The sequence below is a fragment of the Aulonocara sp. 'chitande type north' Nkhata Bay genome, linkage group LG2 (genome assembly GCF_057382095.1).
Source record: "Aulonocara sp. 'chitande type north' Nkhata Bay isolate Kocher_YH1m ecotype deep benthic linkage group LG2, A_spYH_male_GT1.1, whole genome shotgun sequence".
Taxonomy (NCBI): domain Eukaryota; kingdom Metazoa; phylum Chordata; class Actinopteri; order Cichliformes; family Cichlidae; genus Aulonocara; species Aulonocara sp. 'chitande type north' Nkhata Bay.
In genome coordinates, this window is record NC_141345.1 from 3439038 (window position 1) to 3452063 (window position 13026).

Below are 13026 nucleotides of genomic sequence, written 5' to 3' on the forward strand. Positions count from 1 at the left end.
TGGCAAAGAGAGAGCACTCCGGACCAAAGTGCACTTTAATTCAATCACTCTATTTGACAGATTCCTCCTTCAAATGGACGTCACACACCAGTTGACTGGCACAATTGGGAGGCTCCTGGCAATGTCCTGGGCCCTTTTTGGCTCTGGCCAATAACATAGAAATCGAACGCACTTGTGGACTAGTAAATGTAAAAGTAGATAGGTGTATATATCCTATTTACAAAAAGCAAACAAAACGACAACAACAAAAAACCCAAACCAAACAACTGTTCAGTGGTATGTAATTATTTATTTCTGTAAATTGTAGAAATCTTCAAAGGCAGATTAGACCGCAGCCACGGGGGCCCAGATCTGATTCCATTCATTAAGTGAGAGAGTGGAAGAGAGAGACTGCATGTGTCCTTGCTTACTTAAATGTGAAAATTGCTCATGCCATTATTTCAGATAAGAAAGTGGGAACTGAATAGATTTGCTTTAATATAACAGACATGGGATACCACATACAGAGAGACGGAGGGGGGGCCGGACTTCTTTGCTTTTGCTCACACAGTGGAAAGGCCCTGACAGGTGTGCTTTTGTATGCGCATGTCTATGTGAGGGTGAGGCAGATTGTGTGCGTGTGTGTTTGTGTGTGCGCACACGCACATGTGTCTGCACGTGCTTTGCCGATGTGAATAAACAGACATGAGGTGTGTGTGTGTGTGTGTGTTAAGCCTTTCCACGTTGCGCTGCCACTCCCTGTTGAAGAGAGGGGCCTTCTCACTTCATCTTGGTCTGGTCTTACAGCAGGCCAGAATTCAGTGCTGACCTCCAAGGCTCAGAATAACTGCTCCTGCAGTGGAGAAAAAGAAGTAAAGTGTGAACATGTGTGCTGGGAAAACCCGCTGTAGCTGATGGAGAAAATAATATTATTAAAGGAAGCACATTGGCTAATTAGAACTATTACTTTGGCGATCGTTTGTCCGGATTTGTTCCAAACTGCAAGGAAAGTCATCAAACCTGGCTTGGTCCTCGGCTGTTTGGTAAGAAAAATTTTCCTTTTTACTTTCATGTTTGGGATCGCTTAGGATTTTATGTCATTGTTTTTTTTGACTGAGCAAACTGTAATAGAATTATAAGATAGATGTTTTTAAAATGTTGCGATGGCAAGCTTGCCCGCCACTCTGACCCTCACCCATGTGCCAGCTCTTGCCTCCTTAAAACTTAGGTGTGAAAAATGGTCAGCTCCTCAACTTTGAGGTCAGTGACATGGCCAGTGAGGTGAATGACACTTAAAGGTCAGAGGTCATCTCAGCTAATTTAGCGATCAAGGATCAGCGATCAGAGAGCATTCCCAAAGTCAAATCTGGATAACACTTTTGTTGTAGGTAATTGTTGGGAATGTTGGGCAAAAGGAATATTTTTTTTTGTAACATATTTTGATAATAAATTAAATTAAAGAAAAAAAAGTTTCTGCCTAAATCTAGTTCTTACTGCTGTTGGAAATTGGCAAAGTTTTATATTTGACCACTAGATGTCAGGATTTGACTAGTTACAGTGCACTTACCCCCCCCCCAACTCCCCTCCACCGGCACCTGAGGGGGAAACTTGTGAGTAGCCTACACATGGTGTGACAGCTTCCCCAGGAAGCTCGGGTGACATTTGCCTCACTTAATGACACAAGCTAATTAATCATTAGCTGTCCCAGAGGTATTGCTGTTAGAGAGGCTTTGTCGTGCCTCTCCCCAGTAGGGGGTCCCAGCCTCAACATGTTATGTATGCATAACTGCCTCATCCCACGCTACAACATCTTAATTCTCACCCGTTTAGCTAGTTTGACTGAACTACACTCGTTCTTTTTCAGCCCTTCATCTCAGCTATAGTATAATCTGCTGAGAGCTAGAACACCTTCATTTCCCTGAGTCGGTTTAATGTAAGATTGGGTTATGGGGCCTCTTTCCCTATGTAGGTTAGGGATTGGCTCGTGTTCTAATTGTCAGCAGTAGTGAAGAGGAGAGATTTTATTGATGGTTGATTGAGCAGACAAGGGGATGGGGGGGGGGGGGGGGGGGGAGTCTAGATTTGCTGCATCAGTGGTTTTAACCACATCTCTTGATCAAGACCCAATGAACACTTTCACGTGTTCACAAATGAATCCAAGATTAGTGCAAGTACTATTGCCCTCGTTTAAATGATTGTCCTTCGTTGTCCTTGTTTTTTCTAAGCAGGTGATGGTAAAATATTTGCTTTATTCTATGTTGCTGTCTGTCTGTAGTTAAAAATTAAATAGGGACGCTCACTCTATACCTCAGTGCAAACTTAAACGTATATATACCACTCTCACAGAGCCATGTGGGTCATGAGTAATTATATCTCACGGGGTGAAACCTTGTCTATATAGTCTGTGAGCCCAACAAGAATTTGAGAAAGGCTTTTGTGAAATATGGAGAAAATAAAATCTGCTCCCTGTACCTGTTAGTGCCCCCTGCATCATTACCACCCCCCCTACTGGGTCTCAGGCTTGTTTTGAGTAGGCCAAGCCTGTTCCGTCACGTAATGGGGGCTGCAGGTGATGCACTCAGGCCCCCCCTTCACCCACCAGAGAGGTAGTGCATATGTGCACAAGGCCATTGGGGGCACGCGCTGATGAGGGCCTGGGCTGCAGGAGGGCTTTGAAAAATGCTAGAGGTTTTGGGATGAGACTCAAGGTACCCTTGGGTTACCATGATCTTTGACATCTCCTTGCTGACCCTTGTGCTTTGTTCTATGACCTGAGAATGGTGCCTACATGTGAAGAGTTACAGGTTAGCTTCTAGCTAATCCAAAAGTTTGGACACGTATTTTAGTGATGAGTCACAAAAAGAGTGCTGCAAATTTTAGCATTTGCCTTTGCTTGCCTGCAACTGTTTATTTACTATACAGATTGTTGACACTTTTTAAAACTTGAAGACGATGCCCTGTATTTAATTTATGCTGGCTTTGAAAAATGTTTGTTCTTTTAGTCCAGCACTTTAACATTTTTTTTAAATACTAATGTCAGTTTATTGATATGCAAAGAAGTATTGCATCGGGTTTTAATGCCCTTGCTCTTCTAGGAGGCATTTAATATTACTTGGTTATTCATAAGATACCATATTTCCACACTAATCATGGGCAAGATTTCTTTCTGTCGTGAACAGCCATTGTAATTGGGCTGGTATAGAACCTGCACTGGCCCTTTTTACGGTAAGATATAAAGTAAACTTGAGCTCTGATCCATAACGTGACGAAAGAAGGCTGTCAAAGACACCGATTCCTGAGCTAACTCATTTTATTAGTTAGGTTAGGTACATTTACATGCTATTATTGTCGTCACACCATGTCACCTTGATGAGACACTACTTGATTTAATTGTAGCTGTTAAATTTAAAATTTGTTTGTGCATGACATCTAAGCCTTGACCTTGTGGATACACACACCATAGTTTCTACATTCCTAGCAGGAGGCCTTTAGACTTCCCACATGAAGAGATAACAAAAAGTTACTGTTCTCTGTTTATAGAAGTATTTGTGAAGATGCAAAGATGGATCTGCTTCATGTTTGCCTTCGTCTCTGTCTTGGAAAACACCGGGGCGTGTCGCTCCTGTGGGAATGGCATCTCAAGTCTAAAGTGACTGCACCACCCTTTCCTCCACACCCATCACTGTTCACTGTCAGCATCACACATGCACATACCCACCTGCACTGTCGTGCGTGAGCGCACGCGCGCATACGCACACACATAAGGAGCAGCCTGTGCAAATGTACCTGACAGTGGCAGCATTTTTGCCCGGGAACATATTTAACAATGCACACTCGACACCAGTCCCATCTCAGCAGGAGGCCACAGGAAACAGATGAGGACTAGTCAGGTTGATCTGGAAAACTACAGTCTACCTATATTTGCCACGCACTGTGCTCACACTGGCAACCTCTGGGCTTATTAACAATGAATCAACATAATTTTCTGTAGAAAGGAGTCAGGCAGACTTGAAAGAGCCTATACTACGAAGATGAGGGCAGAGTGAAAAAGGGGAGGGAACTCGCTTGTCACTCAGTGTAGTTTTCACCCCTCCCTATTTATAATGGGCTCAGCCCATCTTCCTGCATCTGTAAAGCTTGATGTGCACTGTTACTGTTTTCAAGACAGCAAATTCATCCTGAAACCTATAAAATAACTGTTAATTATTTATTGTGCACCAAAGTGAAACAAACTTTTCTGTTCGTGCAGCTGAAGCTTCTTAGCCACAGCTCTTTCATAAGTATCAGGGGTGGGGCTAAGAATTGCATGTGATTCTTTATCTCCAGGAACCCCGCAATTACATCTGGCACAACTCTGCATGAAGTAACGCTTTATAAGCCTTTGTGCATCGCGGCTTTGAAGCGCTCCGGCCTTCTATAAGTTTGCTTTTTGTGCCCCCTCTGTTGTACACCCCACCCCACAATCTCCCCATCCCCCAGCTTGGGACAGAAGACAGAATGTGATGTGTCGTCTCCCTCTCCACACAAAGCAACAGTGCATTGGACACACCTTGGACAGCACAAAGGATGAAAAGCACGACGAGGCTTGGACACGCAAGACTACGCTGCCAAGCCCGATAAAGACGCTTCAAAAGTCGAGCAGCAAAGAGTGGCCTTCTTCTCTTCTGCTCTCTTCTTTTTTTCTTTCCAAGGCCTTGCAACGAGAGAAAAAAAATAAGCAACCGAAAGCGAGGCTGTCTGAGTAAAAATATATTTTGTCGGTGTTTTTACCTCCTTCTTACATGAGACCGAGGAATGTGATTTTGGGTAATGTTGTGTCTGCAGCAAAGTAGACAGCCCAAATTTGCATGTAAACTCCCAGATTAACATTTGTATGTCTGCTTTTGGTATGAGCATGGGATTAACCAAAAACATTCTGGCTTTGAAGCAGGCGGCCCATAAATAAACTGCGGCCCTATCTCCAATCCCCTTGTCTCATCAGCCATCCGCTCATAGCCTGGTGAAAATGAGGCCTGCCATTCAGACTCAAAATGGACTGATTACATTTGACCACTTTGCAGTTTTTGCACAAAGTTTGGTCACATGTAAATATTTTCTTGTGCCCACCCATTAATTTACAGTATGGACTGAATTATATTTTTGTACATGGAAAGTCATTTCTGTGTTCGATTTAAGACGAAACAATGGACAGTGCAGCTTTATATTTTTATTCTATATGTTTTTGTCCCGTTGTTAGTACACAAAATTTTCGAGACATCACAAAACACGACTTTTCACCGGTAGCTCCCTCCTCCTTCGTCTTGCTTCAATCTCTCTCTCTCTCTCTCTCCTTCATTGCCTCATTGAAACAGATGGCGTTTTATGCTGGGCACAATCAAGACTATTCAGCGTCAGGCTGGGCAGCCCTCCCCACCTGCGTTCAGCCCAATCACAACCTAATGAACACACTGGGAGCAGTCTGTTCCAAATTACTCCCAGTTGGAGCCAAGGCCACAGGTAACCCCCCCAACAATCACACTTTCCCCCTTCCTCTCCACCTCACCTCCTTTGCAACAGTTACCTTGCCCACCCGCCCGAACTGATATTGGTTCCAGCATTTAGACCCCAACTCTTACCTTTTAATCAAATCAAGATTCATATCTGTGGGCTGTCAGCATTCCAACACAACTCAAAGGCTACGTATGTCGCAACAAGCATATAGGTTACATGTGGGGAGATGTAGATTGACAGCTAACGTGTTTATATGTTGGAGATGAATTGGTTCTATTTGATATATCTCTGAGAGCTGTTTTTCCAGATGTGTATAGTGATCTTTGCATCTACCATTAGCCTTCTCTCCCACCTGGGCATACGAGTACACGCATACACACTCTGCATATACACGTATAAAGAAGCATTCAAAGGCCTTTGTGAATGCTGTGGTGTTAACCACAATAGATCTAGATCAGCATATTTCTATCACTTCAAAGGGCCCAATTTATGCACTTTTTGGTTCAGATCACTTGGTCCGTTATTTCAATTCAAGCAGTGTTTGCAGTATTCATAGGCTATATATGCTAATGTTTTATTCATGTAATTGGGTTGAAGAAAAACAGAGAAAGTTACCATTATTTTTAAAAGGCATTGTATTTTTGTATGAAACAGCTACCTGAATTACTTGTTAATACATGTCAGGGTAAGTGTGGGGCATTGGTAGGCAGCTGACACCAAAAGTGTGCTGAAGCCAAGATCCTCTGACATTCTGATACACATTCCAACATCCCAAGGGACAAAGGAATGAAACCAGGAAGCCTGCCTCGTCATGTCCCATCAGTTGCTATAGGACCTCAGAAACCCCAGGCCAACTACCAGCTGCCATGTGGGTGTCCATCACTGAGCTTGACAGGAGTGCTGCCCTGCTGGCTGCCCTTCTTCACTGTCCCTCTGGTCAATCTACACCTCAATTGGCCCTGCACTGGTGGGTGAAGCCTGGTCCTTCTGCTGCATGTCAAAAAGAGCCAGGATCCACAGAGGAAGTGCAAATATCCTCTAATGGCCTTGATCCAGATGGATGCATCCATGACAATAGGCCCCCGTGCCTGTGGTTTGGGTTTTTTTGTCAGTGAGCAACACAGAGGCCACCACAATAACACAGCAAAATTATGCATGCAAGCCAAGTACCATTGACATGTTAAAGAGTACTGGCAGTTGCTATGATAATTAAGTTACCTCATTCCAAGGCAGAGAGCTCTTTTCTCTTAACATGTCTTTAAAGGCATTTTGGGGACATTAGGCAGGCTTTAAGACAATACATACAGAATGAGAAATAATGGATTCAGTAGCTCACCATTTCTCAGCTCATTTGCCTAACACAGGGCTATACATCTCGAAGTGAATGCTGCTTGATGGGATTGCCTTCAGAGATGTGCTTTGTAGGTTTTCCATTCTATCACTCAAGAGACTGACATATTCTATGAAGTCCATATGGACATCTTAAGGATAGGCAGAGTATGAAATATTAAGATGGCTGATCTATTTCATGACAGCGACAAACAACGAATTCTCTTTGTTGGGACCTGTAGGCTTGAAGCATTGCTCACAAGTATGATATTACCGTCTGTAATGTCACACTTGCCATGAGTGAAGACTGACCCGTTTAAGCAAGCAATAACATCAATGGCAAACCCTCTGTTCACATTGCTTTTAACAGAGATGTTTGGTTACGTCAAGGGGTGTCTGATCTCCCTCTGCCTCCATAGGGTCTCACTGAGAGTGACCACTTTGTGTACAGCTGGGGTATGTTTGGCTAGTAAAGTAAAACCAGGAAGCCTTTGAAACTTAACCAAAGCCTCTTCAGGAAAAGGTTGGAAGTTCACTCTTATTTGGAGACTGCAAAGCTTTCTCCGTGGACACACTGAGCTGGGTCAGGAACATCAGAAGCCAGGTTTCTTCCTACATCAACGCAGCTGCACACTGCAACTTAAAGTCAGTGAAAATATCTGTGCCTAGATGTTACTTGACTGACTTGGACATGTTTCCTTTATTATATTTTAGCCAACACATCAAGAACAGGTCGTCACAATTATTTTTAATGTCTAGTTCAATTAAAGCAGATGTCTCGTGTGTAGGGCTTGCATGTACTGCCACGTTCTTTCTGTTTTTGCTAAATAGTGAAAATCTGACATTGCAGACAGGCGCTGAGTGAAAAGATTTCAAAATGCGACTCTAGCACTTTCAAGGCAGGTCCTCTGTGTTAACAAGATGGTAGTTAATGGTTCTGCTTTTATGGTGGTGGTCGCATGTATAATTAAGCTGCTGTTGTATTTGTCATAAAAATCACCGGGGTGCAGGAAATGTTGCAGGAGCCATTTTTACTTTGAGCAGTGGAAAATTAAAACCGTCAAACCCCACAATGTTGTTTTGACATCATTCCAATGTTTATGGATTTTCCTGTGTGTGGTTGAGGTTTTCGTATTAAAAACACTTTAGTGCCTCACCTTGTGTTTGTTGGGGGAACAAAGGTTGCAATGTTTGCACAATGCAGATTGTCCCTTCTGGGAGGTCTTGCCTCTGGTGCTACTTGTTGAGAAACATGTGGCATGTCTGCCATTAATGAATGTCTCACTGTTACCTGCTTTGTTCCTGAATCATACAGTTCATGCAACAATATTTTTATCCATTATGATGGCATAACTGTTTAATACTCCATTGTAGTGGAGGATTTGTGCCACTCACGTGCCATGCGTGTAACACCAGGCCAGCTTTTCGAAACGAGAGGAAAATCCCGTTGAAACAGGTGTTGCCAAGCCACACTGATGACCTCTTAGCCTACATGTCACCATATCCCCAGAGCAGTTTGGTGTTTGCATACACGTAGAAATGGCATGAACAGTGATCTCTAAGTATTTTTTTTTCTGTAGAAGAAGCAGTTTCTGGAAGCAAACATTTTCCCAAAACAAACACACAGAAAGGGCAAATTTTCTAAGCCGTGCTTCATTTCTTCATTTTGTCGACAAGCGAAACAGTATTAAGAATTAGTTACTTACAAGGATTACTGAAATTTAAGGTGGCAGCTCGTTGGCAGATTTTCACGCACTACAGACGCCTAGATAAGCCTTATGTTTGATTAACCTGCATGGCCCCAGTGATATCTATGGAGATGAGTTTGGGTGTCATGGCCCTGATGTCACCTCCACAGCAAAAGCTCCCTGCCATGCTTATGACTCTGTATCTATGCTAATATGGGGATCAGCAGGGTAGAAAGCTCATCTGACTCGTGCTTTTGCCTTATCTTATCATCCTCCTTGCCCTGCTCCTTTCTGCACTGCTTCGCTACGTAAAAAAAGTTTAGCCTCTTCTTACTCATCTTTCTTCCTCGATCTCTCACGTTTACATCTTCTTGCCTTTTCCTCTCTTTTACATGTCTATTTCTCATCTTTGCTTTGGCCGTGTCAACTTCTGTAATGCTTTATTGAATTATCAACCAGTCATACCTACTGTTATGCACTGAGTTACTCAGATCTATGTAGTTTATTTCAGATCAAACAGACTTTGTTAGCTCCTTGGCGAAAGCATAATTGGTATGAGTCATCGAATGAAATAGTCCAATTAAAAGAGCATCTAAAAAAGTTATCTCACGTAGGTTTGTGATCAAGAATGGGTCAGTCCAGACAACAAATCCTGTCTGACTGAACTAACACCCCCGCTTTGCCCCTCTTAGCCTCTTTGTCTCTATCACGCCCTGCCTCCCTGGCATGATTATTCCTTATCATGTATTTATTTGTTTAATCCACCCCTTCCCCCACAACACTTGGCGGCCCCATGCACGAGCTGCCTGTCTGGCAGCAAGGCCCCCACATCCCCCACCTCCTCCTACTTTTCCATATCCACTCCCCATGCCATCTCCACCCAGCCCCAGCCCAGCCACAATGGCTGGATGTTGCTTCCAGAGCCTCAGTGCTTCATTCAGGGGGAAGAGACCCCCACCTCCTCATTTCATCTTTACATCCCTCCCACTTGCATGTGGCCACCACTAGCCAGCCTCTATGCGCACTATAAATAATGGATGCATTAACATGCATGAATATCTTTTTAGAAGGGGGGTGGGAGTGCTTTAATTCATTATTAATCCCCTTCAAGACAAAATGGGCCGCAGCTCCAGTAGAACTAGGCCCCTGCTAAACCCTGCTTTTTGGGACTTCACTTGTCTATGCTGTATTCCCCTTTTTTTCCCGAATTGGTTACTAACTCCACCCACCCATGTCTACATAACCCCCTCTTTTTTAAAGCTCCTCCTTCTGTCCCCTCAATCTCTACTAAAACACATCTGGATAGTGGGTAATCTTTAATGCTTTTGTGGATTTGGGGAGGTTGGGGGGGGGGGGGGGGGGGGGGGGGTTAAATTGCGATCCTAGGCCGATCATCTCAAAACACAGCCTGGTTAAGTGTCACTTGGTTGATATGGGAAAAGTCAGACACCACTGCTATGCCAGATGGTCTATTTTTTTTCATTTTCAAATATTCCATAGCAGGGAAAGGGGATGTAGGTAGTTCTGGCTTTGAAGTTACCACTCGTGCCATTTGGTTCAAGAGCAGATTTAGCAATGGGAGAACGGAAGTAAAAGCAGGGGGTGTAAGGTGGAGGGGATAGAAGGGAAGCATGGGCTGATAGAAAACACTGGTACAAACCTGGTTAGAGAGCGTTACGTTACATATGTGGGTGGTTGGTGGGGAATTATGTTATTTTAAAACTTGGAACACTACATTAGGTATTTGGGACATTAGATCAAATACATGGGTTAGAGTTTATCAGCATGTGTTTCAAGGAGATAAATTGCTATACAGTGAATTAACAAAGGCATGTTGGGTTGACTGTATGTGTTAGCACGCTCGTGTGGATTTATTAACAAGATAAATAATGTGCATATTTTTTAGTGTATCGGTGTGATTCATAGTGCACACCCCTCTTCCACCACACACCCCTCTTCCACCACTAGGTCGCACTGCCTGCTTCGCTGCCTCTTTCGTGCCTGCCACAGTCCTCTGACTGATCCAACCAATCGCACACAGACAACAGAACCACATGAGCACGTCATCCTATCGCAAAATACTACACTAAACACATGCATTTATATTTGGGCACAGGCTCAGTGCATTCACACAGTCCTACACATACTGGATATGTGCCCACCTTACTCACCACATTGATAAAATGTACGTAATCCTGTTTGTTTGAATTGCCATGGTATATAAATATAACAAATCCAAACAACAAAGTCAAACACATCTTCATTATTCCAGTATTTGTTATACATCAATATGTATTTTTTCCAGAATATTGGTACAGTAGCCTATAGAAAAATGGATTAAGATTTAAAAGAACATTCAATTTTTTAGGATTTTATAAAGGAGTTGGAGTGTGCCAGGACTTTTTGTCGGGCCAAAGTTAGAAAAGAGATATGGAGTTAAGCTGTAGTTGTGACTGAGACAGTAAAACCTCATGTTTAACAAATACTTGCCTGAGGGTTCAGGTTCTGAGATAGACACTGGTGTAAACATCCAGACAGACTACTTGTTGTTGAGTAAAATAAATAATAATTTTGGTTCTGGAAAGTTTCACTCACAGGCTGTTGGATCTGCTGTCGTTTGCTCGTCTTTGCTCCCGTCTCTCAGTCTGGATGGTGGCAGCAGGGGCTGTTTTGTTGACACATACAGGACCTGGTCTCAAGAATTTTCTCAGCTGAATGTTTGGATCTCAGGTTCTCGGCACGAGGCTGGGGACAGGTTGTGAGCTTTAGGCACCACGCTGTTACTCTGAACTTCGCTCAACCCCTTGAATTCCTTTTCCTGAGCAGGATATTGAAATACAGTGAAGTATTGGCACATCGATGCCCGTCTATCACTGGGGCCTACAAGGGGATTGGGGTAAAAGGAGACCCTGTGTAGATCAGAAATGGGCTGCCAGGCCTAGGTTCAAAGGTAAAGAAAAGAGACCTGGGTGTGGAAAGAACGAAGACCAGCTTCTGCCACATCACATTGACTAATCACAGACCAGTATAGGTACTTATATTAAATTGTGCAACCTCATTATTCTTCTTCCAAGCTGTCTTAAAGGATTGCTGGATTTAAATATTAAATATAGAAATGTGTAACAAAAGTCGTAGTTTGTCAGCTACCTCCTTTTAAGACAAACTAAAAAAGGTAAAACTGTATTTAGCTGTCTGAGCTTTGCTTTTTCAATTGGATGATATTATTTTATCAACAGGTGTCCCACAAATTGGTGCAATACTGTAGCTTTCGCAGTCCTGTATATCCTGAAACATTTTCTTACCAGCTGCGTTGTATAGCATTTGTGAAAGAGTGATGATGCCGCCTTCATTGCATAATCGTGGCCGTAAATGCGCACAGCGTACCAGGAAATGAACCTTGCCGGCGTATCGCAGGGGGGTAGGATGATGTGGATGTGGCTGGTTATGTAAAACTATAGGGCACAGTTCGAATGAGCCAGATGGGATGATAGTTGTCATTTTAAAGAGTAACGAGCTTGTTGTCGGCTTTGGGACATGTCGCTACTGCATGACCTTGTGAACTTGTCTGCTGCGTGACCTCAAAAAATGGCTCCCCGAGCACCCCTTCACATCCCTGGGTTTATTTGCACAGGCATTTGCCCAAGCAGGAAGTGACATCAACGGGTCCAAAGTAAAAATATGTCGCAGGACGGGCTGTCTAGGATGTCCAGGACCGGTGTTTGTAAGGGAGGATGCCTCGCACCGGCTCCACAGAGAGTGATGCTCACTGAGGGATGCAGGAGAGCGCCACACAGGCGAGACAGACACCGGAGGCTGAGTGAGTCGCCTGCTGACTGAGTGCTTTATGCCGTCACTTTCATTCATGCAAGTTCAGATATGGTGCCATACTTTGCCCCTGTCTAAAGCCGGTGACGCAGCGCATAACGGGCGATAAGTCTTCACTGTGTGTTGAATTAAGGGATTTTGTCGGTGTCGCTCCTTTGAGAGGAGGGTTGAGATGTGTACCGCGATAGAAGAGGAAAAAAAAAACCTGTTATGAATTCAAGTGGAGGAGAGCAGTGAAATCCGTGCGAGGCTTTCGGTGCGCTTTTGCACATTTTGATACACTAAACTGTGCAGATTGTTAAAAAAAACATGACTGACAGCGTTAAAAGTAATAAAAACAAACGGCACATATTAAGTTTAACAAGTTGGACGCGTAGCACATAGCTTTTCAAGCGGCTTCTCAACACATAAATGGCGTCTATTTTTATCCGTCCTGCGTGTGTGTGTACGTCGTCCTCACCAGGGAGGCTCTGACAGACCCTGTCGTGCGTCCAGACTGCAAGTACTGCAGTCACGTGGTGTCTGCTATTATCCAGCCTCGCGTCAGGTACAGCCTACCTACTGTTGTTTCGAAACCGTTTCCGGGATTATATCCCTCCAGTTGAAGATGGGGAAGATATGCTTGGAAGTTGAGAAAAGTAAATTGTAGGGGAAAATTAAAATAACTCATTATTTGTATATTCTCCCTTTCAGTTAGTAACAATTTAAAGCTTTA

At 43.6% G+C, this 13026-nt stretch overlaps 1 long non-coding RNA gene across 1 annotated transcript; it reads right to left on the reverse strand.

Moving 5' to 3' along the window:
* Window positions 1–324: 324 nt before the first annotated feature.
* On the reverse strand, window positions 325–12732 carry LOC147337238 (uncharacterized). The gene is made up of 3 exons (XR_015130557.1): window positions 11789–12732; window positions 11082–11304; window positions 325–832 (listed from the first exon to the last, which is right to left on the reverse strand). It is a non-coding gene; the product is annotated as an uncharacterized LOC147337238 (long non-coding RNA).
* Between the last annotated feature and the right edge of the window lie 294 nt (window positions 12733–13026).